The 24,886-nt window shown below is 34.6% G+C and overlaps 1 pseudogene; it reads left to right on the top strand.

The window, feature by feature from the left end:
- The first annotated feature begins 1,432 nt into the window (after positions 1-1,432).
- The window catches only part of LOC104653884, a 182,012-nt pseudogene continuing 158,558 nt past the window's right edge, over positions 1,433-24,886 (top strand).

The following is a 24,886-nucleotide window of genomic DNA, read 5'->3' as shown; positions in this document are numbered from 1 at the left end:
CTTTGCCAAAAGATGTAGATGTAAGTCTTTTTTATAGTTATGTATTAATTTCATATTATTGAACATTATCTCTAATTGTTTACTATTGTAAATAATGGCACAGTGCAAATCCTTATACGCATATCTTTTAAAATTTGTCAAATTATTTCTTTGATAATTATTAAATTCTTATTTAACTTAGTAAACCAACTTTATGTAAACTCTTAATACTTTTAAGATATAAAGAGAAATTGCCTTCCAAAAAAGTGGAATAAATTCTTTCAGTGGCTGTATGCGAGAGAGCCTGTTTATCTAAACTCCTGTCAAAAGCGAACAGTATCTGTTTTAGATCTCTGCCAATTTGACAGGTGAAAAATTATATCTTGTTTTAATTTGTTTTTCCTTTATTACTAGTAAAATTGAATGTTTTTTCATGCGTTTACAAGTCATTTATAATTATTCTTCTGTGAATTGCCTATTTATATTCTTTGCTCATTTTTCTCCTGGAGCATTCTTATTGATTTATGACAACTGTTTGTATATTAATGATATTAGTCTTTTTTATTTATGTTGCTCTTATTATTTTCCATTTTGTTATTTGTCTTTAACTTATATCAGTGCTTTTTTAAAAAAAAAAAAACAGGGAAGTTTTACATTTTTATTTAGTTGAATGTCTCAGTATCTTCTTTTAAAACTTCTGGTTGCACACCATGATTTGAAAGTTCTTTTCACATGAAGATGTGAATATTAATTTTTAAAGGCTTTTTAAAAATACAATTTACTTTATTCTTTACCCTAGAATGTCTCATGCAATTCTTGGCTTAATGTTCATTGATGATTGAGAAGAGAGTCACTGGTAAAAATATGCATACAGTTTAGGCATAAAAATAGAGTCCTTCCTTTTGCTTTTTCTGATCAGAGCCCTTCTTATTATATATTTTCTTTGTATTTACCTTCTAAAATATGGTTTTAGGTAGACTTATGAAATAAACCTCACTAAGAAATTTTGCATTGTTTGAAAAAGAGGGCTGAATATAGAGTAGTTTTATTACTACAAGATGGATTTTTTCATCTTTGTGTGTGCGTACTTGCATAGGTACATAACAGATATACACATTCACATACAACTGAAACATCTATAACTGCTCTCAGTGTTACTTCTAAAATCTTTGGGTTTCTAAAAACACTGCAAGTTCATTTGTGGTAATCACATTCATTTATTCCTCTATAATTTGTAGGCTTTAAAAGTATGCACTGATAGTTATTTTGATTCTTTGATAAATCTTTATCATTGTAATTGTCAGTGGCAAAGTAATTTATTAAGTATTTTCTCTTTGTAAGTCACTATGTAAGGCATTATGGAGATAAAAACTAAAAAAGAAATATAGCTGTCTGGAAGCAGAAGTAAAATACATTGAAAAAGGAAGTGGCTAGAGGTTATGAAGCTCCGATAATGATCAGAGAAAGAGGTGACAGGGACTTGAACCATGCCAATGGCCGTGGCCATGGGAAAGAGGAGAAGGTATAAACATGAGCTATGTTGCAGAAAGAACACCATGAGTACCATTAAAAAGTCAGTTTCAAGGCATAAGGAGTCAGGCCCATATGTCAAGGAAAGAAAAATCATGCTATCAACAAATACTAAGGATCATAAAAGGAAAGGTATAGTGAAAGATGAGTTTGATTTTTGACACAGTCAGTTAAATGAGAACAATGTACATTTGGAAAGAGGATAATATGTGTGTGTTTGCCTGACTGTGAGTCTGGCTTTTGCCACTTAGCATCACACAAGAAGAACCAAATTTCCTACAGTCCTAGAAATGTATACAATAGTTAAAAAAATTATTTGCAGGAGAAAGAATAGGAATTTACTAAGAGGAAAGAAGGAAAAGTCATTTTCAGATTAAACATGTAGTATGTGTAAAGAAAGGATGAATGAAATAGTATGGCTATTCATAGAGCTACAACCAGGTCAGTATTTATGAAATGGAAAGTGGGACTAAGAGCACTGTGAGGGATGAGACTTGGTTCTCAGTCTTCTCTGCAAGAACCTGGAGGTTATGCATCTGAGATGACAAAGATGGAAATCAATTGAACCTTGAGTCATCAATTGGCAGAAAGCTTCCAAAGCTCCCCAACTAACATTTAGAATGTTTGTTTCAGCAGCTAGAGTTAAGTACCAAACATGGTACTTACCTCATAATTATTTTAATTTTATAAGTGGTAACACATGCTAAATGTTCATTATAATATCTAGCACTAGTACACAATTTCAATAACCTTGTAACAATTACCACTAACAACTGTATTTTATATATATATGTAATATGATATATGTACATAGATGTAATATGATTGTCATTTACTCTATCTTGAACAATTGAGAAATGGAAAAGTAAATAAAGTCCAATATTCATTATTCACTTTCTCCCCACAATCTGAATTAGGAATTCCTCAACTACCTCACCTTACCAGGAATCTTGCTTATAACACTCAACATTATGAATTACACTTATTTATTGGTTCATACGATTTTTACACCAATTAGACTATATGCTTTGGGGTTGGATACTGCATTTTATATATCATTACTTCTCTAGAGTCATCCAGCATAAAGTGTGGTACAAAAGAGCAGGCAATAAACATTAATTAGATTAATAAAATACATATAGGTTGGTAAACTTGGAAGAAAGCATAGAGATTATAGACTCAACTTTTTAATTTTTTTAAGACAAAACCTGGGTCCAGAGATGTTAAATAACTTTCTCAGTATCATGCAGCTGGTTAGTGGAATGGCTTAGAATCACATTCAGTTTTCCTGAAATACTGTTTCCACTATATTGTACACTTCTTCCATTAAGTTGGACAACAAAGTATGGTTCCATAAAATAACTGGTGGGATTTTGATTACTCTGAAGGTTACTGTGAGCTACTGAGTCTTTTCTGTAATAACTGCCAAAGTTAATAAATTCCCAGGAAGATGAAGGGGCAGATTACAGGAAACCATAGACAGGAATTGAGCATGGAACTTTTCTTGAAGCTCAGCAGCCTTATATACGCACCTGCAAAGGGGCATCAAAGAGACACTTAGAAAACCACAATAAGACTCTCGCTTTTTCCATTTTTTGAGAGTGTTAACTTCTGCTGCCTACAGCTATGAAAAATGAAATAGCTTCCAGGAGACTTTGCTTGGGCTAATGAAACTTTAGAACCCAAAACCAAAATTTGCCACAGAGGGAGGGACTCAAGATAGTTTTGTCAGTGCACAGATGTGGCAAGAGTGTTCAAAGGAAGGAAACAAAATTAAGAAACAACAGCCCTCTCCCTTTACCACCAAGCCCCACTGATTTCAAATTTACTGAGTGAGAGAGCAGTTTAAGAAACATCTGGCACATTGGAGAGATATAAGAGAGCCAGAACACCAGAGGAGTGAATCTGAGGATCCACCTGGTGGGGCCTGCATATAAGTAGGTCATGATGCTTACATGTCCAAGTAGACACAGTCTCCAAGGCAGATGCAGACATGCACTCCTAAGGCGTCTTAGTCTCAAAGCCAGAATCCTAGAGGTGGAAGTGGGAAATCTGTTCCCTCTCCTTCATTCACAAGGACACACATATATATACACTGACCAAGGGTACAAGGGAAAGAGAAAGAGGGTAAGGAAGCAAGCTGATCCCATTATGTTAAAGACAGGAAGGACCTTATTTTTAAGTGAATTGTGATTCAAACGAAAATTATATTTTGAAAGGAAAGAGGAGAGGGGTGGCATTTACATGGCATTAATGCATTGTTAATTTTGTCTTTTCAGATATCCAAGTGTCAAAATGTGCCTTGTGTTTTTTTGTTGCCAAACTCTGTATCCCATTGTTTGACAACTGGAGTGAAAGATGGATGTGTGGGAGTGACGTCTTTGAAGGAAATACACTTATGTTAGTGGGTTAGGCTCCAGGAAGATGGGATAAGAGTAGCTTCAGCTTTAAGCAATTATGTGGAAATACTTTGTTTTGTAAGAAAATCAAGTGTGAACTCTCACCTTGTCTTATCTATCACAATCGCTTGGTGTGTAGGTCAACTCATATAGTAAATATAAAACTGTCTTGGAATTCCTAAATCCTATGTAGATGCTAAGCATAATGCTGAACTCAGAATATCTAAATTTTAAGCTCAGATGATCTAAATTATCATCATCATTTCAACTCCCTATTCTTATTCTCCCCTTCCTCTTCTATCATCCAAGTAACTAATCATTGAATTAGACTTAAAATCGAAAACAAAGGAGGTGTAATTTTGCTTGGGTCTGTGCTACTCCAACAATATCTGAATAATTAAGTGAACTTCTTATGAGCGTCATTTTAAAGTACATTGCTACCACTAGCAACCTGAATGGTAGAAAATATAACTGTTCAATCGGAATAAGAAAAGACTATCTTTGATTACTTACATGACTTCTATAAAAGAGAATGCCAGCTGAAAAATAAACAATGTTTAAAAGAGAGTCCAGCAGTGGACTGGATCTGACTGAAATGACTTTAAAGGATGTTTCTTGCTCCAGTCTTGACTTTCTATTTGGTTTCTGCAATTTTGAAATTCTACCTCTTGTTTGCAGTGAAGATGTCTATACAGAGGACCTTAATTGAGAAGCTGAACCTTATGATAGATCAGAATTCCAGTTCTTGAAGAAGACCACTTTAAGAGTGAAGAGGGAAAACTGATAAATGTAGAGATGTGGGTGTCAATGCACAACAAAAAAATGGAGCTTGGGTGGGTCCATAAGGTCTATATCTAAAGCAGTAGTGGATCTTATTCATGAAAACAGCTACCCTAACAGCATCTGGGCTACTTTAGTGACATTCAAAGGAGTAGTACTGCCAGTAGTGGTATCAGTGGTAGTAATAGAAGAGAGGACAAGCCAAAGAAAAGAAGTTCATGATCCCGGATGCACATCCTGTCTGCATTATTCCCACTTCTGTTTTAAATCTAGGTTAATGCTCTAAAAACAGAGACACCCTTTTGAGCTTCAGATTCCATGGAGGTATGTGACCGTACCTAGTTCTGGCATGTTTTCTAGACAGCCAGATTCTTTTGTTTCTCAAAAGACCAATCATTACTATAGCTATGTAGATCATAGGCAAATTGAAATAGACTAGAGTCTATTTAAAAGTACAGTACCCTGATCTAGAATTTAGCACCACCAGTGGAGGTTTGAATGTCTAGGGATTGCAAAATCTGAGGCCTTCATGGACAGAATTATTTTAGAAATTGTTTTTGGCCCTGGCTTGGCTCTGTTTGTGTTTGTATGTGTATATATTATGATCATGTTAATTTTCGGATTTCTGTCTGATGCTCCCTATGTCTATCTGGATCTTCTGCTACTTAAAAACTTCACTTGTTGTTTTGTTCTGTTTTATTCTTTGCTTCAGTTCTTGGCTCTGCTGACCTGCAACTCTGAATCTTGTTCATTTTTAGATTTATGACATACACTGTCCAATGGCCATTGACACTCGCCGTTTTCTCTCTGGTAAAGATTGTTCTTTGTTGTATTTCAGGGAGAGAAGAGACAGTGAGAAAGTCAGGACCTAGGATCTCAAGTCCCTAACACTCAATTTTGTCCAGTCACATAGCATGACAACAAGCAGATTTAAGAGAGAAACTGTTGAAGTGGAATAGGGAACACATCCATAGCTTATGTCTATCCAGCTTTGGTACCAGACCTCACAACTGGGCTAGGCTGTCTCTGAGGGCTCAGTAGCAATGACTAAATACAGCCATCCTGGTTCCCTTCCCCGAACCTTGATGATTTAATATTCTGACAATGAGAAGCAGCAGCAAACACAAAACAGAGGAAAGCTCATCCATGCATGTGTTTCTTCTCAAAGTATCAGCAGCTGGTTTAGATCTCCATTGCCTGCCCTTTTTTCATCAGTTCTCTTCCTGGTCTGGTTACATATTGCAAGTGTCAGGACTCCTCACTAGTGGAAGGCATCTCAGGCTAGTTTCATATTAACCTCCAATATATTTCTGAGAAACAGATTTTCAAAAAGATGACCAAAAAGCAGGTTCTACAGAAGAAACGATACCTAATAACACAAGAGTTTTTAACACTCATGATATCATAAACTCTGGGGCCTGGCTGGCACCTAGATGGAAAAGTACAACTGGCCTTAAACCATGCCAGTGTTCCTCCTTCCCAGAGCTTAGACTGGAATGAGATCTTTAACTCCTGTTAGTGAGTGACTTGTATTGGTTCTACTAACTAAGGCCAGATTCATATAACTACGTAGTTTAAAGATGCTGTCTACTGAAGATTTTGTGCCATATCAGTCATGTTCTGTTTTATTTTGCTGGTCACATATTGTGAACATGTTTGAGTATGACCAGAGAGCAAGGAATATTTCAGAGGGGAGAGAGTGTCAAAAAAGAGTCAATATCTAAATACATGTTTTTGCAATCTGTAAAAACAATTTCTTTTGGAAAAAGAAACAAATAACTAAACTCCAGAATGTGCAAGTGGGTGATTCATATATTCCATAGAGTGAAAACGTTAAATTCTAAAAGCCTTTAGGCTGTGATTTTCTTGTCTTTCCTTGTAACTTAAAATAGATGGAGGAAAAAGACAGCAGAGAGAAGGAGGGGGAGTTAAATGAATCAAGAGGGGGACTGTCAAAGCTGCTATAAAGTCTGCAGGAAGGCAATAGCAGTAAGGAAAAGTAAAGAGGCTATAGTCATAAAGATGATGGCATTTGTGAAGCAGCGGAAAGAAATGTCAGGAGGGGTGCTCTCTAAATCTGAATAATATAGGACTTAGACATTTCACATTCTAAATTATTTTATGAGTTCAACCAATCCAGCTTCTACTACATTTTGCATGTGCAAATAATTGGGTGCTTCAATAAAAAGCCTTAGGTAATTCATTTATTCTATTACATGATATTACCATCAAGTATTACTATCATTATTTTAGATTGGGCTAGGTATGTTTCATAAGATTAGTTTTTGAGTTTATCAAAATTTGGTAATCCTCTAAGATGCTGATTTTCTAACCTGGCTGTGCTTTTGGATTGCTTGCATTTTTTAAAAATATGTATTCTCAGGAGATACCCAAAATCTGCATTTAAAATTGAGAATATCGGAGTGATACATCTGGGAAGTGGTGACATGATCTGCCACCTTTGGGAGCCATGATTCTAAAACAATGTGCAGAAATAAATCTCTTAGTCAATATTTTGTCAATTCTCTAAAAATAGAAAATACATATTAAAATCTTTACAACTTCAATATTTAAGGATTTAAACAAATGAGCACACAAAAGAATAATTATTTTGTTTTCCATATGTGCCCAATGATAAGGTGTGTAAACTGTGATGAAGTCAGTTTTGGTTAATGTAGATCTCCAATAAATGCCCATTGGAAAAAAGACAGTTATGAATATATTAAAAGAGGATAAAAATAGGACATATAAGTTAAAATGAAAAGGAATAAGCAGCATCACTAGACTAGAAATCAGGAGAAATGTTCTCCATGTCATCTCTAAACTAGAAACTTGCTCAGCTTTCTTCTTCGGTAAAATAAGTTAGCTGGTTTTAAGAAAAAACCTCTAAGTCTCTTCAACTTCTAACATTTTATAATCCCATGATTCTAGAGACCATTGTATTTTAGAGGCTATGTGTAATGAAATAATACATTCATTTGATATCTGAGTATATTTTATTATCTTTTAAATTACCTCGGCTTTTATCAATAATCAGCATTACCTTACTTCAGTGATAAAAATGCCATTTCTTTACACTCCATCCAAGCTTTGAAGTAAAAGCCTCCTAGAGAGGTGAGCATGTTTTTCAGTTATAGGTGCTTACTGGCCAAGCTCGGTGTCTCATGCCTGTAATCCCAGCACTTTGGGAGGCCGAGGTGGTGGATGGATCACTTGAGGCCAGGAGTCCGATACCAGCCTGACCAAAATGGCAAAATCCCATTTCTACTAATAATACAAAAATTAGCCAGGCATGGTAGTGTGCATCTGTAGTCCCAGCTACTCAGGAGTCTGATGCATGAGAATTGCTTGAGCCTGGGAGGCAGAGGTTGCAGTGAGCTGAGATCACGCCACTGTACTCCAGCTTGGGCAATAGAGCAAGACTCTTGTCTCAAAAAAAAAAAAAAAAAAGACCCTCATGATTCTGTCCATCTTCAATTTTCTGGATTTTCATGTTTTTGTTTTCAAATTTCATATATTTTAATTCACTTATTCTTTCATTCATACATTGATTCAACAATGTTGAGTGAATACCTAAAAGGTGCCACAGTTGTGCTAGGCACTAAAGAGATAAGGTAAAGTCAAGTCAGGTGTAGTCTCCGTTCCCTCAGAGCTTTATGGGCTAGTAGATAAAGAGATGTTAATGACACAATTTCACAATCCATATTAAATTTCCAGCCATTCTGAAGGAGGAAGGGCATTTAACCTATGAACTAAGAGTCGACTGTGTTTTCAGATGGCTAGAACTGGACTAGGCCAAGAGAGATAAGAAAACTTGAGGGAGAGGGTTACTTATGTGAGAAAGTCCAGTGGTTGAAAGTAACATGGAAAGTATGAAGGGTTTATTATTATTATTATTATTATATTATTATTATTATTATACTTTAAGTTCTAGGGTACATATGCATAACGTGCAGGTTTGTTACATATGTATACATGCGCCATGTTGGTGTGCTGTACCCATCAACTCGTCAGCACCCATCAACTCGTCATTTACATCAGGTATAACTCCCAATGCAATCCCTCCCCCCTCCCCCCTCCCCGTGATAGGCCCCGGTGTGTGATGTTCCCCTTCCCGAGTCCAAGTGATCTCATTGTTCAGTTCCCACCTATGAGGGAGAACACGCGGTGTTTGGTTTTCTGTTCTTGTGATAGTTTGCTAAGAATGATGGTTTCCAGCTGCATCTATGTAGTATGAAGGTTTTTTTAAAAAGCCTGAGAAGACCAAGGACCGGGAGCAAGAGGGAGATGTTTTACAATTAGGTGTGAGTAATTGTTAGAGGTAGGACCCTGTAGAACCCTGAAGGCCTTGTGAGATTCTTTATCTCACAAGATAAAGAATCTGTGCTGTTGGCTAAATACTTGCCATACTCCTTTTGAGCATAGGCTAGGATCATACCTCCCTGCCCTTTTGGAGTTAGATGAGGCCCTTTGACCTCCTGTGATTTGAGGCATTCTAACAGGTGTATAGTGGTATGACGCTAACATAAGTGGTTTCCATTTATGTTTCTCTAATAAGTAATGATGTTGAACATTTTTCACATTTTTTTCATCCATCTAATGTATTTTTTGGTCATGTCTATTTAAATCTTTTGTCTATTTTTTAATTTAGATTTTTGCTTTATATGTTAAATTATGGAAACTATATATTAAGGGTACAAGTCCTTTATAAGATACATGTTTTGTAAATTTTCTTTCCTAATCTGTGGCATGTATTTTCATTTTCTAAACAGTCTTTTTTTTTGACAATCCAAAGTTATTAATTTCATTTGTTTGCTTTTTTCAGTCAGCTCATTTATTTATTTGAAATGGAGTTTCACTCTTGTAGCCCAGGCTGGAGTGCAACAGTGCTATCTGAGCTCACTGCAACCTCCACCTCCTGGGTTCAAGCGATTCTCCTTCTTCAGCCTCCCGAGTAACAGATATTACAGGTACCTGCCACCATGCCTGGCTAATTTTTGCATTTTTAGTAGAGATGGGGCTTCACCATGTTTACCAGGCTGGTCTTGAACTCCTGACCTCAAGTGATCTGCCAACCTCAGCCTCCCAAAGTGCTGGGATTACAGGCGTGAGCCACTGTGCCAGGCCAGTCTGCTCATTTAATAGTAGAAAAAGTTTCATTCACATAACAAGAGATTGAATAGTTTACTTTTTGATATCCTTATGCTTTTGAAAAATCTGTATGATTATCTATTTGCAAAATATGTAATTTCAAACTATTTCATAAATCTAACATACTATATTAGTATTAAACTGGATTTTATTAATATTCAGATTAATCGGGCCACATAGCAATAAGGAATATGATTCAACTATATTATACAAGTTTATTAGTAAAATAGAAGTGTAAGCTCTCTTCATCTAACTTATTATGAGACATTTATTCATGGTTTTACTTTGGACCTTTATATATCACAGAACCATGGGTTTTTCTCTAAATCTAGGTTAGTATTGATCTTCCTGAAATGATCTTAAACCCATACCAAAATAATTAATTTTGATGAAGTCTAGTTTATCAAACTATTATTAAATATCCCAATTATAATAGAAATAAAACAATAAAATATCCAGGTATGATATTTAGTAAGAAATGTATAATATCTGTATGAGGAAATATTTAAATATCTTGAAAAGAGACAAAAATAGACCTGAAAAAATAGATGCTCCATGTTAAATAACAGATTATTTTTTGGATGCTAGGCCTATTGATTCTGTCATTTATAGGAAAAGCAAGTAAGCAAGACCAGCCAGCAACATTTTGAATAGGTGCAATGATAATATTGAGCCTCATTTTAAGTTACAAATATACATTATCAATATCTCTATTTAAAACACTTTGGTATCAGGATAAGAAAAACTAAATCCATTCATGGACTAGAACAGAAGACTAAAAAAAGAACCTATGGATATATGGAAATTTTGTATATAATAAAGGTGATGTTTCAAATTACTATGGAAAAAATAGAGCTTTTGATAAACAGTTTGAAAACTATTTGATGGCCATAACATTTTATTACTTACTTTGCACCCATATCCAAATAAATTTTAAATAGATCTTAGATAAAAATATAAAAAATAAGAACATGCAAGTGTGTATAGTCTGTTCTCACACTGCTAATAAAGACATACCCAAGACTGGGTAATTTATAAAGGAAAGAGGTTTAATGGACTCACAGTTCCACAGGGCTGGGGAGGCTTCACAATCATGTGGGAAGGCAAAATGGAAGCAAAGGCATGTCTTACATGGCAGCAGGCAAAAAAAAACTTATGCAGAGGAACTCCCATTTATAAAACCATCACCTCTCATGAGACTTATTCACTATAATGAGAACAGTATGGGGAAAACCACCCCCATGATTCACCTGATTCAATTATCTCCACCTGGCCCCATTCTTGACACATGGGGATTATTACAATTCAAGAGGAGATTTGAGTGGGGACACAAAGCTGAACCATATCAAGTGCAACACAAAAAGTGAATTATTTTATAATCTCCAAGTGTGGAAAGTTTTTTTCTCACAATGACTCAAAACCCAGAAGCAATAAAGAAAAAATCTTAATACAAAAAGTAATGAGAAAAAACCACCATGAACATAGTCAAAATACAAATAACGAATCAGAAAATAATTCTTAATTATATTAAAGAATATCTACTGAAATGTAAAAATGTTCTTAAAAAATAGCGATGACAAAACCTGAAAACTTGTCAGAAAAAAGAAACAGGAAAAAAATTTAAACATGGAGTTAATGGGGGTAGGGGTAGTGTGTGTGGGAAGTGGCTCTAAGATATATTAAAAAGAGAAATGCAGAAAACTACCTGGAAATACTACTTTTCGTCTATTAAATTAGCAAAACTCATATTACCCACCTATATTAGTCCGTTTTCATGCTGCTGCTAAAGACATACCAGAGCCTGGGCAATTTACAAAAGAGAGAGGTTTAATTGGACTCACAGCTCCACGTGGTTGGGAAGGCCTCACAATCATGGCAGAATGCAAGGAAGAGCAAGTCACATATTATGTGTTTGGTGGCAGGCAAAAAGAGAGAGTTTCTGCAGGAAAACTCCCATTTTTAAAGCCATAAGATCTCGTGAGACTCATTCACTATCATAACAGCACAGGAAAGATCCACCCCTATGATTCAATTATCTACCACCTGAAACCTCCCACAACACATGGGAATTATGGGAGCGACAAGATGAGATTTGGGTGGGGACACAGAGCCAAAACGTATTACCACCCTCCAGCCCATTCTCCACTTCCCAGAAAATAAAATGTGTTGGCAAAACTGTTATGAAAAAGGCACTGTCACATATGACTGGATGAAATGAAAAACAGTACAAATGTTATGGAGGAAAATTTCATAACATAAAACGAAACTACACATGTACTTTGCTTTTTAATCAGAAATCTAATTCTTAGGAATCTTTCCTAAAGATATACCTCAAAGCTCATCAAGAACAAAGACACAAATTTATTCTCTGTCCAGAAGTAGGGAGTGTTTAAATGAGGATTTTCTGATACTGCTGCAAAATAGAATACCACAAGAACTTAAGACATAATGAAGATTAACTCTATATGCTGATTTGGAGTCATCTTCCGTATGAATTATCAAAAGGAACAAATCAAGGCTCAGAAGAGTATTCACATAATGCTTTCATTCCTGTTAACCACAGGTTCTCAACTTGAGGTGATTTTGACCCTCAAGGCAATATTTGGCAACATTTGGAGATATTTCTGGTTTTTATAACTGGAAAGGTCCTGCTGGTATCTAGTGGGAAGAGTCCAGGGATACTCAGAACAACCCCTACAACAAAGAATTAGCAATGAAAACATCTAGCAATCAGATCTTGGTTTCCTCATTAAAAGGAATCATGGATCTTTGGGGGAATGGCTGGTACTCGATCTAAGATAGGGAATATGTAAATTGAGTTTGGAGCATCTTCTTGTGCCAGAAAGCAATGATGCATCCAGAGTCTAGGGTAGGAATATCAAGAGAAATAAGATGCCAGTTTGCAGAGGCTTTCATTGACCAATATGGGCAAATTTGAAAGTAAAAAGTTGCATACAAAAAAATAGCTATAATTGATTGTAAAGATGAAAGAGCCGAGAGAAAGAGAATTTTCTCTGCTGCCTCTTATAAGGGCAGTAATCCCATCATGACAGCAGCATCCTCATGATCTCACTTAACCCTAATTATCTCCCAAATGCCCCATTTCCAAATATTATCACACTGCTGGCTAGGGGTTCAACATATACATCTTTGGGGGAAATGCAAAAATTCAATATATAACAGTTGATAAAGGATTTTTTTCTTTTTTGTAGAAGAGTACCAGTTAACATAGTTGAAGAAACAATAGATTTAGAAAATCAACATTCAGCAAACTTCAAAGAAATAACTGACTTGGGCGAGAATCACCAATGGATGCTAAAATGATTAGGTGAAAGTTTGTGGGAAACAGAAAATTTCCAAAGTGCTAGAGCCCCACTCCCCCAATTGTTTATAAGTTGCAAAAGAAAATGATACCTTTAGGATTGAGAGATCTTAACCAAATAATCAAACTTAGTTTTGCTAATAATTGGCAATTTGACATGTGCATTCTGATGTGGTAACGTGTTGTACCATAGCATCACCTCTAGAGTTTTTTTCTTTTTGACAAAAATGTTTAATCTGAATTTTACAAAGCCTTTAGACCTAAATTCAGTTTTAAACAGATACAAATCATATAATAACAGGTTAGTAACATAATGAGGAAGCAATCAGGTAACTCTAAAATTTGGAACTGTTTATATAACAACTGACCTATTTTGATAACAAAAAAGAGATTGGTTTAGAAAGAAAAAAATCATAATCGCACTTTAGAGACATCAGGGAAATTTGAATTTTATCTACATGTGGAAATGTAGATAAAATAAATATGGTAAAATATTAAAATTATCTTGTTTTAAGATGATTATTTTGAATTTTCCATATATTTGAAAATTTTATAATAAAAATAGAATAAATACCAGAAAGTTGATAGAATAATAAAGGGAGTGAACTCCTGGTCAAGATAGAGTGGTACACACATGCATTATCTCCCTACCACCCAACTCCCAATACATAAGAATTGTGTGTGTGTGTGTGTATGTGTGTGTAAGATACATGATGATAAAATTTGTGTTCAGGTAAGAAGAGGAAACTCTAAATAGTGAGAACAAATTCTAGTACCAAGAAGAAAGTGGAGGAAAATATAGGCAGAGTGGTGTAGGACTTTTAAAACCATGTTAAATCATGGCAGAGAACACAATCTACATGTCAGAGTTAGGGGCTGGATTTGGTGCTAGTTAGTGAACTCCAGTTCAAATAAATTTTACAACTGTCTTGGGTATGGTCAGAGAAGCACCTCTTGCCAGTGGCCTAGGAAGAAATAAATGCATCTAAATGCAAACAAACAAGAGAGAAGTGACAAAACAAAAACAGAGTAACAAAAAAGAAATACCAAAAGCATGCAGAACAGCACTACCAGTTGAGGAGGAAAGTGCAAAATGCAAATATAAAACCTGTTGTAGGTTGTACAGACAAGAGGACCAAGATAGAGGTACTAAATAAAAGTTACTGAACACATCATGAAAGACTCAACATACAGAACTCATATGGAAAGAAATATTAAAAATAATGTCATCCAAAAAAGTAGTTATTATCTTTGAAAACAAGAGAGAAATTTTCTTTAAAAAGGAGTATATGACAATGAAATGATTGCAGGTATCAGAAACTAATATCATATTTATTAAAATAAAATTTAAGAGAAATATTTAACAGAATGATACAACTGGAAAGAATTAGTGAATTAAATAGAACTGAATAAAAATTGTTAAAAATTTTTAAGAGACACGGAGGAAGGATAGAATGAAAAGTTTCAATATACATCTTATAAGAGAGAAAGCAAGTGGGAATGGAGCAGAAGTGTAATAATGGGAGAGAGAAAATATTTGGATTTGAGTAAATACGTGAATGTTTAACAAAAAGTGCAAAATAAAGAGTAGGATATTCGTTATTTCGTATTTTGGTAACAACACCCCATAGAACTTTCTAGGCCTGGCTGATGTCTCTTTCCAGAAAAGAATATATAAATTTGTGAGTCAATTATTCTAATTACTTTTGATTTATTCAAATATAATTCTTTCCTTGATTTTCATAATAAAGTCCTATTTTCTATATGAAATTTTATTTTTCTTGATTCTTCTTCCCAGTGGTTCATATTTTACTACTGTTTTAAATAACCAGCTTTGGATTTTTTGATTACATTAATTCTGTTTGTTTTTATTATACTAACTTATGCTATTGATTTTATTTCTTTTCTTATACTTTTAAGTTCTTGGGTATTATTTTTTAATAGTTTCTGAGATTGAATGCTGTATTTATTTGATACAATTTAGCATCAAATAACCTTACATCAAATATCATACTTATTGTTGAAAATTTAGAAGAGAAATAAAAGCGTATCTGCTATCAGTCTATTATTTCACATTTAGTAGAGATCTCAATCAATATAATAGGATAAGACAAAGAAATGGGATGTGTGAATATTGGAAAGGAGAGAAAAGCTTTTCATTTAATTTCTTTCATTTCTTTTTTTTTGCTTTCTCTTTGTGTCTCAATGTTTGTATACAGTATAATTGTCTATATATATACCCAGATGCTGAATCAATAAGCTTAATAAAATAGATGATAAAAACAAATAGTGGCCAAGTGTGGTGGCTCATGCCTGTAGTCCCAGCACGTTGGGAGGCCGAAGCAGGTGGATCACGAGGTCAGGAGTTTGAGACCAGCCTGACCAACACGGTGAAACCCAGTCTCTACTAAAAATACAAAAATTAGCTGGGTGTGGTGGCACACACCTGTAGTCCCAGCTACTTGGGAGGTTGAGGCAGGAGAATTGCTTGAACCCAGGAGGTGGAGGTTGCAGTGAGCTGAGATTGTGCTGTTGCACTCCAGCCTGGGTGACAGAGCAAGACTCCATGTTAAAAAAAAAAAAAATAGCACTTTTCTTTAATAGCAACAGTCAAAACCATTAGCAAAGCAATCAGTTTTTTTTAAAAACTTAAATAAGGTCATTTGGAACTTCAAAAGAAAATACAACTGTATAAAAATAGATGTTTAGTTGGGTAAACAGAGAAACAGTCCATGTTCTTAGATGGCATGACAATATTATAAAGGTATAAACATTCTTCAATTATTTTACAAATTCAATACCAATAAAATCTCATTTGATATTCTGAGAAATTTAACAACTTAATTTTAGATTGTATATGACAGAACTAAAACTCAGAAACACGTAAGTAAACATTTGACAGGAAGCATAAAGCATAAAAATGGGGTTATATGTTCTCTCAGGTAATTTGATATATTACACTTCTCTAGAATTGAAAATTATGACAATGATGCAAGAATAAATGAACAGTCTAATGCAACAGAAAAGAGCTCAGAGGCAGACCCATGTATACATAGGATCTTATTTTATTAAATTTTTACAATATATAGTACATGTATAGAGAAGTATATATAGACAGAGTTCACTTTTTTTTTGCATTAGCTTCACTCTCTCATCATTTAAATATGTCATTGTCCCCCTTTGTGTTGAGGAAATTGTCATTGAACACAGAATTACAGTTAGGCAGTTATTTTCTTCCTGCACTTTAACAATGTAACTCAAACAGTATTGTTTCTGGCTTGAAGTTAGCTGTAAGTTTTTACCGCTCCTTTTCAGGTACTCTGGGTGCTTTCAAAACTCTTTATGTTTTTGGGTTTCAGCAATTTTCCTATGGTGGGTCAAGTGTTATTTCCTTTATCATTCTTCTTAGGGTTTGTAGTACCTCTTGAGTTTGTGGCATTGTATCTTAATGAGTTTTGAGAAAATTCTCAAATGATAGCTTTTCATTGTTGCTTATACCCCATTCTTTTTCTTCTTTTCTTCTTCCTTAATATAGTAATCACCCATTTATTAAATTATTTCATTTATATATATAAATATATAAAATGTAAGTGTATATGTATATATATGTACATGCATAAACAATCACATATTAGAGTTAATTTTATTTTTATTAATATATGTGTGTATTTCCAGGATACATAATAATTAAATACATTCACATAATTTATAAAGATCAAATCAGTGTAACTGAGATATCTATCACCTTAAATATTTTTCTTTCTTTAATGCTAAAAATATTCAAATTATTGTCTTCTAGCTATTTAAAAATATACAATAGAGTATTGTAAACTATAGTTCCTCTATTAATCTATAAAACACTAGGTCTTACGTCTTCTGTCAAACTGTTCTCACACTGCTAAAAATAACTACCTGAGACTGGGTAATTTATAAAGAAAAGAAGGGTAATTGACTCAGAGTTCCACTGGCTGTACAGGAAACATAGCTGGGGAGGCCTCAGCAAACTTAAAATTATGGCAGAAGGTGAAGGGGAAGGCAGCACGTCCTATACAGCTGGAACCAGAGGAAGAAAGAGAGCAAAGGGGAAGGTGCTACACACTTTCAAGGAACCAGATCTCATGAGAACTCCATGATGACACAGCACTTGGAGGATGGTGCTAAACTGTAAGAAACCACCCCCATGATCCAATCACCTCCCACCAGGCCCCACCTCCAACACCTGGGATCACAATTCAACATGAGATTTGGGTGGGGACACAGAGCCAAACCATATCACAAACTGTGTGTTTGTACTTATTAATCATCCTTTTCATCACTTCCATCCCCACCCTTCCTGGGCCCTAGTAACCACTAATCTACTCCTTATCTTCATGAGATCCACCTTTTCACCTCCCACATACATGTGAGATTATGTCATATTTATCTTTCTGGCTGGGCTTGCCTTATTTTTACTTACCATAATATCCTCCAGTTCAAACAGTATTACTACAAATGACAGGACTTTATTTTTTTAAAGGCTGAGCAGTACTCCACTGTGTGTGTGTGTGTGTGTGTGTGTGTGTGTGTGTGTATGTATGTGTAAATATCACATTTTCTTAACCCATTCATTCACTGATGGGCACTTAGGTTGATTATATAGTTTTGCTATTAAGTTGATTACACATTTTTGCTATTGTGACTAGTGCTGCAATAAACATGGGCATGCAGATACCTCTTCCATATATTGATTTCCTTTTTTGTCTATATACCTAGAAGTAGAATTGCTGAATCATATGGTAGTTCAATTTTTAGTATCTTGAGAAACCTCCATACAGTTTTCCACAGTGACTGCACTATTTTATATTCACACCAACCGTGTACAACCGTGTTTCCATTTTCTCTACACACTCACTGGCATTTGTTATTTCCTGTCTTTCTGATAAGTCATTTTAACTGGAGTGAGATGACATCCCTTTGTGGTTTTGATTTGCATTTCTCTGATGGTAAGTTATGTTGAGCATTTTTTACATATCTGTTAGCCATTTAAATGTCTTCAGAAATATATATTCAGATCTATTACACAGGTTTAAAGTCAGATTTTTTTCTTAGTTGATTGAGCTCTTTATATATCCTGGTTATTAATTCCTTGTCAGATGAATAGTTTGCAACTATTTTCTCCCTTCCTGTGGGTTTTCTCTTCACTTTATTGATTGTTTCCTTTGCTGTGCAGAAGCTTTTTAGCTTGATGTAATCCCATTTGGCTATTGTTGACTTGGTTGCCTGTGGTTTTGAGGTCTTATACTCAAAAGTCTTTGCCCAGATCAAAGTTGTGAAGTATTTCCCAATGCTTTCTTCTAGTAGTTTTGTAGTTTCAGCTCTTAACATATTTAATTCATTTTGATTTAATTTGTACATATGTTCAAAGATGGGGATTTAGGTTCTTCCTCCTGCATATCCAGTTTTCCCACCATCATCTATTGAAGAACCTGTTCTTTCTTCATTGTATGTTCTTGAAAATTTCATTAAAAATGAGTTGGCTGTAGCTGCATGGATTTATATCTGGGTTCTCTATTCTGTTTCATTGGCCTATGTATCTGTTTTTATGCCAGTTACCATGCTGAGTTGGTTACTAGAGCTTTGTAGTTTATCTTGAAGTCAGGTAGTGTGATGCCTCCAGGTTTCTTCTTTTATCTCAGGATTGCTTTGGCCATTTGGGGTCTTTTGTGGTTCTATATTATTTTTAAGATTGTTTTTTCTAATTCTGTAAAGAATATCATTAGTAGGTAATTTGATAGAGGTTGCACTGAATCTGTAAATTGGTTTGTGTAGTATTGCCATTTTGGCAATATTAATTCTTCCACTTGTGAACATGAGATACCTTTGGATTATTTTGGTCTTCTCTTCAATTCCTCTCATCATTGTCTTATAGCTTTCCTTGCATAAATCTTCCTTTTCATTGGGTAAATTGAATCTTAGGTGTTTTAGTCCTTGTAGCTATTGTAAATGGGATTTGCTTTCTCAATTTCTTCTTCAGATTGTTTGCTGTTGGTACATATAAATGATGCTAATTTTTACATTTTGTATCCTGCAACTTTATTGACTTTGTTTTTTGGTGGAGTTTTTAGGGTTTTCTAAGTATAAGAACATATTGTCTGTGAACAAGGATAATTTGGCTTCTTCCTTTTCAATTTGAATGCCCTGTATTTCTTTATCTTACCTAATTTCTCTGGCTAGAACTTTCAGTATTATGTTGAATAAAAGTGGTGAAAGTGGGCATCCTTGTCTTGTTCAAAATTTTTAGAGAAAAGGTTTTAAAGTTTTCCTCATTCAGTCCAATGTTTGCTATGAGTTTGTCATATTTGGCCTTTATTATTTTAAGGTTATGTTTCTTCTATGTCCAGTTTAAATGTTTTTAATCATACAAGGATATAGAATTTTATCAAATACTCTTTCAGCATTTATTGAAATGATTACATGGGCTTCATTCTTGGTTCTGTTAATGTGTGTATCACATTGATTGTTTTGCATATGGTAAACCATGTTTGCATCCAAGTGGAGACTATCCCACTGGATAATCTCCACTTGCTTGCAGTGATTTGGTTTTTTTTTTTTTTTTTTTTTTTTTTTTTTTTTTTTTTACTATGTTGCTGAATTTTGTTTCTAGTATTTTATTGAGGATTTTTGCATCTATCTCTATTAGAGATCTTGTCCCGTAGTTTTCTTTTTTTATTGTGTCTTTGTCTGGTTTTGGTATTGGGGAAATGCTCCTTTGTAGAATGAGTTAAAAGGTATTGCCTTGTCTTTATTTTTTTGAAAATTTGAGTAGAATTGGTATTAGTTTTTCTTTAGATGTCTGGTAGAATTCAGCAGTGAAGCTCTCAGGTCCTGGGCTTTCCTTTGGTTGAAGAAATTTTACGTTCTGGTTTCTATTTGTTTGTGGTTCAATGTTGGAAGATTGTATTTGTCTAGGAATGTGTTTGTTTCTTCTGGGTTTCCTAATTTGTCAGTACATAGTTACTCACAGTAGTCTGTAATGATTTTTTGTATTTCTGAGGTTTCAGTTGTTACATCACATTTTTTTTGGTCTGATTTTCTATATTTGGGTGTTCTCTTTTTTTAGCCTAGATAAAGGTTTGTCAATTTTATTTATCTTTTCAGAAAAATGTTTATTTCTGCTGGCTTGGTGGCTCACACCTGTAATGCCAGTACTTTGGGAGGCCAATGTGGGCAGATCTCTCTAGGTCAGGAGTTTGAGGCCAGCCTGGTGAACATAGTGAAACCCCTTCTCTACTAAAAATACAAAAATTAGCTGAATATGGTGGCAGGTGCTTGTAATCCCAGGTACTTGGGAGGCTGAGGCTGAGGCAGGGGAATAGCTTGAACCTGAGAGGCAGAGGTTGCAGTGAGCTGAGATTGAACCACTGTACTCCAGCCTGGTGACAGAGTGAGACTCTGTCTCAAAAAAAGATATTGCATTGATATACTGAATTTATTTTTGTCCTAATTCCCTTTGTTTATGCTCTAATTCTTTACTTATTTCCTGCTACTATTTTGGGTTTTGTTTGTTCTTGCTTTTCTAGTTTCTGGAGGTACATAATTAGTTTTTGTATTTGAAGTCTATATATTTTTTGTTATAGATACCTATTGCTATAAATTGACCTTTTAGTACTGCTTTTGTGGTATCCCACAGAGTTTAGTATGCTGTATTTCCATTTTCGTTGTTTCAAGAAATTTTTGTTTCCCTCATAATTTCTTCATTGACCAGTTGATCATTCAAGAACATGTTTAATTTTTATGTATTGTGTATCTTACAAGTTTTCTCTTGTTATTGATGTCTAGTTTTATTTCATTTTGTCAGAAATTATTTGTATAATTTCTAGATTTTTGAATTTGTTGAGACTTGTTTTATGGCCTAATATATAGCTTATTCTGGAGAATGTTCCATGTGCTGATGAAAATAGTAGGTATTCTCCTAAGGAATCATCAGTTAGGCCTATTTGGCTTCAGGTATAGTTTAAGTCTGATGTTTCTTTGTTGATTTTTGTCTGGATGATATGTCCATCACTGAGAATGGGATGTTGAAGTCTCCTACTATTTTTGTATTTCAGTTTATCTCTCCCTTGACATCTATTAATGTTTGCTTTATATGTTCTAGAGCTCCAGTGTTGTGTGTGTATATGTTTAGAGTTATTATATCTTCTTGCTAAATTGATCCCTTTATCATTATTTAATGACTTTGCCTATTTTTACTGTTTTTGGCCTAAAGTCTGTTTAATCTGATATAAGTATAGCTACTCCTGTTCACTTTTGGTTTCCATTTGCATGAAATATCTTTTTTCATCTTTTTACTTTCAGTCTGTCTAGGTTTATAGGTTAAGTGGGTTTCTCAAAGGTAGCATATATTTGGCTCTTGTTCCTTTATTTGTTCAGCCATGCTATGCCTTTTAATTGGAAAATGGAGTCCATTTATATTTAGTGTTTTTATTGATAACTAAGGAATTGCTATTGCCATTTTGTTACTGGTGTTCTGATTGTTTTATAACTCTTCTCACCTTTTCTTACTGTATTTTTGTGATTGAGTGATTTTGTTTTGTGGTTGTATGTTCTAAATTGTTGCTTTTCATTTTTATTAGTTGCAAAATATAATAGTTATTATAATTATATGTTCTCACATTATGGTTTCCATGAAGCTTACCAAAAACATCATATAGGTATAACAAGTCATTATAAGGAGACGACAATTTATCTTAGACAACAAAAGAGGAATAGAAACAAAGAAAAGAAAACTTAGTACTTTAATTCCATCACCTCCACATTTTGACTTTATGTTGTCTCAAGTTAAAATATAAATTAATAAAAATATTGCCTATCTTTCAATAGGTTGCTGGAGCTATTATTTTGAATGAAATTTCCTTTTGATGTTTATATTAAAGTTACTAGTGGATTGGACACTAATGTTATTAGAGTATTCTGGGTTTGTCTGTGTATTTAATTTTATCAGTGAATTTTATATCTTCAAATGTTTTCTTGTTGCATATTAGTGTTTTGTTTTCTTTCATTTTCAGATTGAAGAACTCCCTTTAGCATTTCTTGTAAGATCATTCTGGTGGCAGTGAATTATCTCAGCTTTTGTTTATCTGGGAAAGACTATCTTATTTAAAGGATAGCATTACTGGATACAGTGTTGTTGCATAGCAATATTTTTCTTTCAAGACTTTGAAATTATTATCTCACTTCCTCCTGACTTGTATGATTTTTACTGAGAAATCTGTTGCCAGAATAATTGGAATAAAATAATTATTAGATGCATTGGGGTGGTCTTATTTGGGTTAAATCTGTTTGGTGTCCTCTGACTCTCCTGTACCTAGGTTTTAACCTCTTTCTCAAGTTTTGGAAAGTGTTCTGTTATTATCTTTTTGAATAATAGCTTCCCATACCTTGCTCTCACTACTTCTTGAAGACTAATAATTCTTAAAGTTTGTCTTTTGCAGTAATTTTTTAGGTAAAAATTTTTTAGGCAAGTTTTTGTAGGCAATTTTTGTTTCTTTTCATTCTTTTTCTTTTCTGACTGTGTATTTTCAAATCCCTTGTCACTGAGCTCATTGATAACTTTCCTCTGCTTGAACCATTCTGCTGTTGAATCTTTAATAAATTTTCCAGTTCTGCACTTGTATTTCTCAGTTGCAAGATGTTTATTTGACTTTTAAATTATTTCAATATGTTTTAAAAATTTATCTGATACATTTCAGAATTGCTTTTCTGTATTATGGAGATCACTGCATTTCCTTAAAACTGTTAGTTTGTATTCTTGGTCAGAGTATTCACATACTACCATCTCATTAGGGTTAGTCATTGGTTACTTATTTTGCCTGTATGGGAAGGTCATGATTCTCTGCTGCTGTTTTTTGTGGATGTACATCAATGCCTTTGCATTGAAAGATTTGTTATTTTTTCCAGGCTTCTCTGTCTGACTTGTTTTGATTATTACTAAATATGTTTCCTTAGAGAAACTTGGCAATTTACCTACTAATTTTCTTTCTTCTTCTTTTTTTTTTTTTTTTTTTTTTTTTTGTTTGCCCACTAGGTCACTGCCTCCTTTTTGTCAATCGATGGTACCTTAAACCCAGGTTTGCCTTGGTTCTAGTAAACTATCAGAGTTTTGCCCATCCCAAATAGTTGAAGTCCCAAGGGGGAAATCTCAGAAGCACAGGAAGGTTGGATAGACATTTTTGCCCAGGGGACTTATGGACAAACCTCCTACAGTTGTGCTGCTGAATATGATTTAGCATTTCCTTTGGCTGGGTTACAGAGCAGAATTTCCAGAGCTTAGGATGGTAGTTAGCCTACCCCCTTGTCTCTGGCTGTCCTCAGGGATATGTCTCCCTTCAGGCACTCTCAATGCTTACTGGAGGTTGAGGCAAAGGCAGGTATCCTGCCAAGGAACCAAGATGTGGTGAAGCTGGTTGTCCACCTTAATCTTAGTTTTTTTGAGACAGAGTCTCGGTCTGTCACCTAGGCTGGAGTGCAGTGGCATGATTTCAGCTCTCTGTAAGCTCTGCCTCCTGGGTTCATGCCATTCTCCTGCCTCAGACTCCTGAGTAGCAGGGACTACAGGTGCCCGCCACCACGTCCAGCTAATTTTTTGTAATTTTAGTAGAGACAGGGTTTCACCATGGTCTCGATCTCCTGACCTCATGATCCGCCTGCCTCGGCCTCCCAAAGTGCTGGAATTACAGGTGGGAGCCACAAACGCCTGGCCCAATCTTAGTTTTTTCAAGGTTGAACCTGAGTCAGAGGAAATTTTCTGCACTCTTGGTGCTGCAGATTTCAGGGAGGTGCATCTCAGATACGTATGTCCAATTCTCCTACCATCTTCTTAGGGTTTTTCTTTTTTTTTTTTTCACTTCTCTGTGACCCCAGGAAACGTCTTACTATCATAGGGGAGTTCTGAGATATTTCTGGTAATAAATTCAGCAGTATGTGTTTGTTTTTGATTTTCTGTTGAGGGAGAGTGAAGTTAGCTTGCTTCTATGCTGCTATTTTGGAACTGGAAGTTCTCCCTTTTATTATATTAATTTGCCTCTTATGTTCTCTTCTACATGTCTTCTTGTGTCTCTTGAACTTTATTCTTCAGATATTCTTTTGATTCACTTTCCAAATTACTAATTATGTTGTGAGTTTGGACCATGTTTTAAAAAACCCTTTCACTGAATTCTTAATTTTCTTTATTATATTTTAGTATCTAGAATTGTAATTTTAAAAAATGAATAAATAAAACATGGAATATTTATTCAATGAAACACTATTTAGCATGTAAATAAAAGCTATATCTTTATAAATTATCACTGATATTTCTCAAAAATATGTCTAATAAAAGAGGACCAAATAAAATGTTTAGCATATCATTTATATACCATTTTAGAAGCATTAGAAAACAATATTCTAAATCACACATGGATACAAGCATACAGACTGAATAGACTGAAATAGAGACTGCAAATATATACATTGAATCACTGTGGTTTTGCAGTGGGCGGGAAGAGGATGCTGGGGGAGTTATGAACACGGGACCTCAACTGCATGCTGTATTTTAATTCCTCAGAAAGTAAAAAAGGCTTGAAAGAAATGTAATCTAGGAGAGGGTGTAGGGCATGCCCAAGATGGCCGAATAGGAACAGCTCCAGCCTCCAGCTCCCAGTGTGAGCAACACAGAAGATGGGTGATTTCTGCATTTTCAACTGAGGTA

This window comes from Rhinopithecus roxellana, chromosome 21, assembly GCF_007565055.1.
Source record: "Rhinopithecus roxellana isolate Shanxi Qingling chromosome 21, ASM756505v1, whole genome shotgun sequence".
Lineage (NCBI taxonomy): Eukaryota > Metazoa > Chordata > Mammalia > Primates > Cercopithecidae > Rhinopithecus > Rhinopithecus roxellana.
This window is presented reverse-complemented; position numbering and strand designations above follow the sequence as displayed.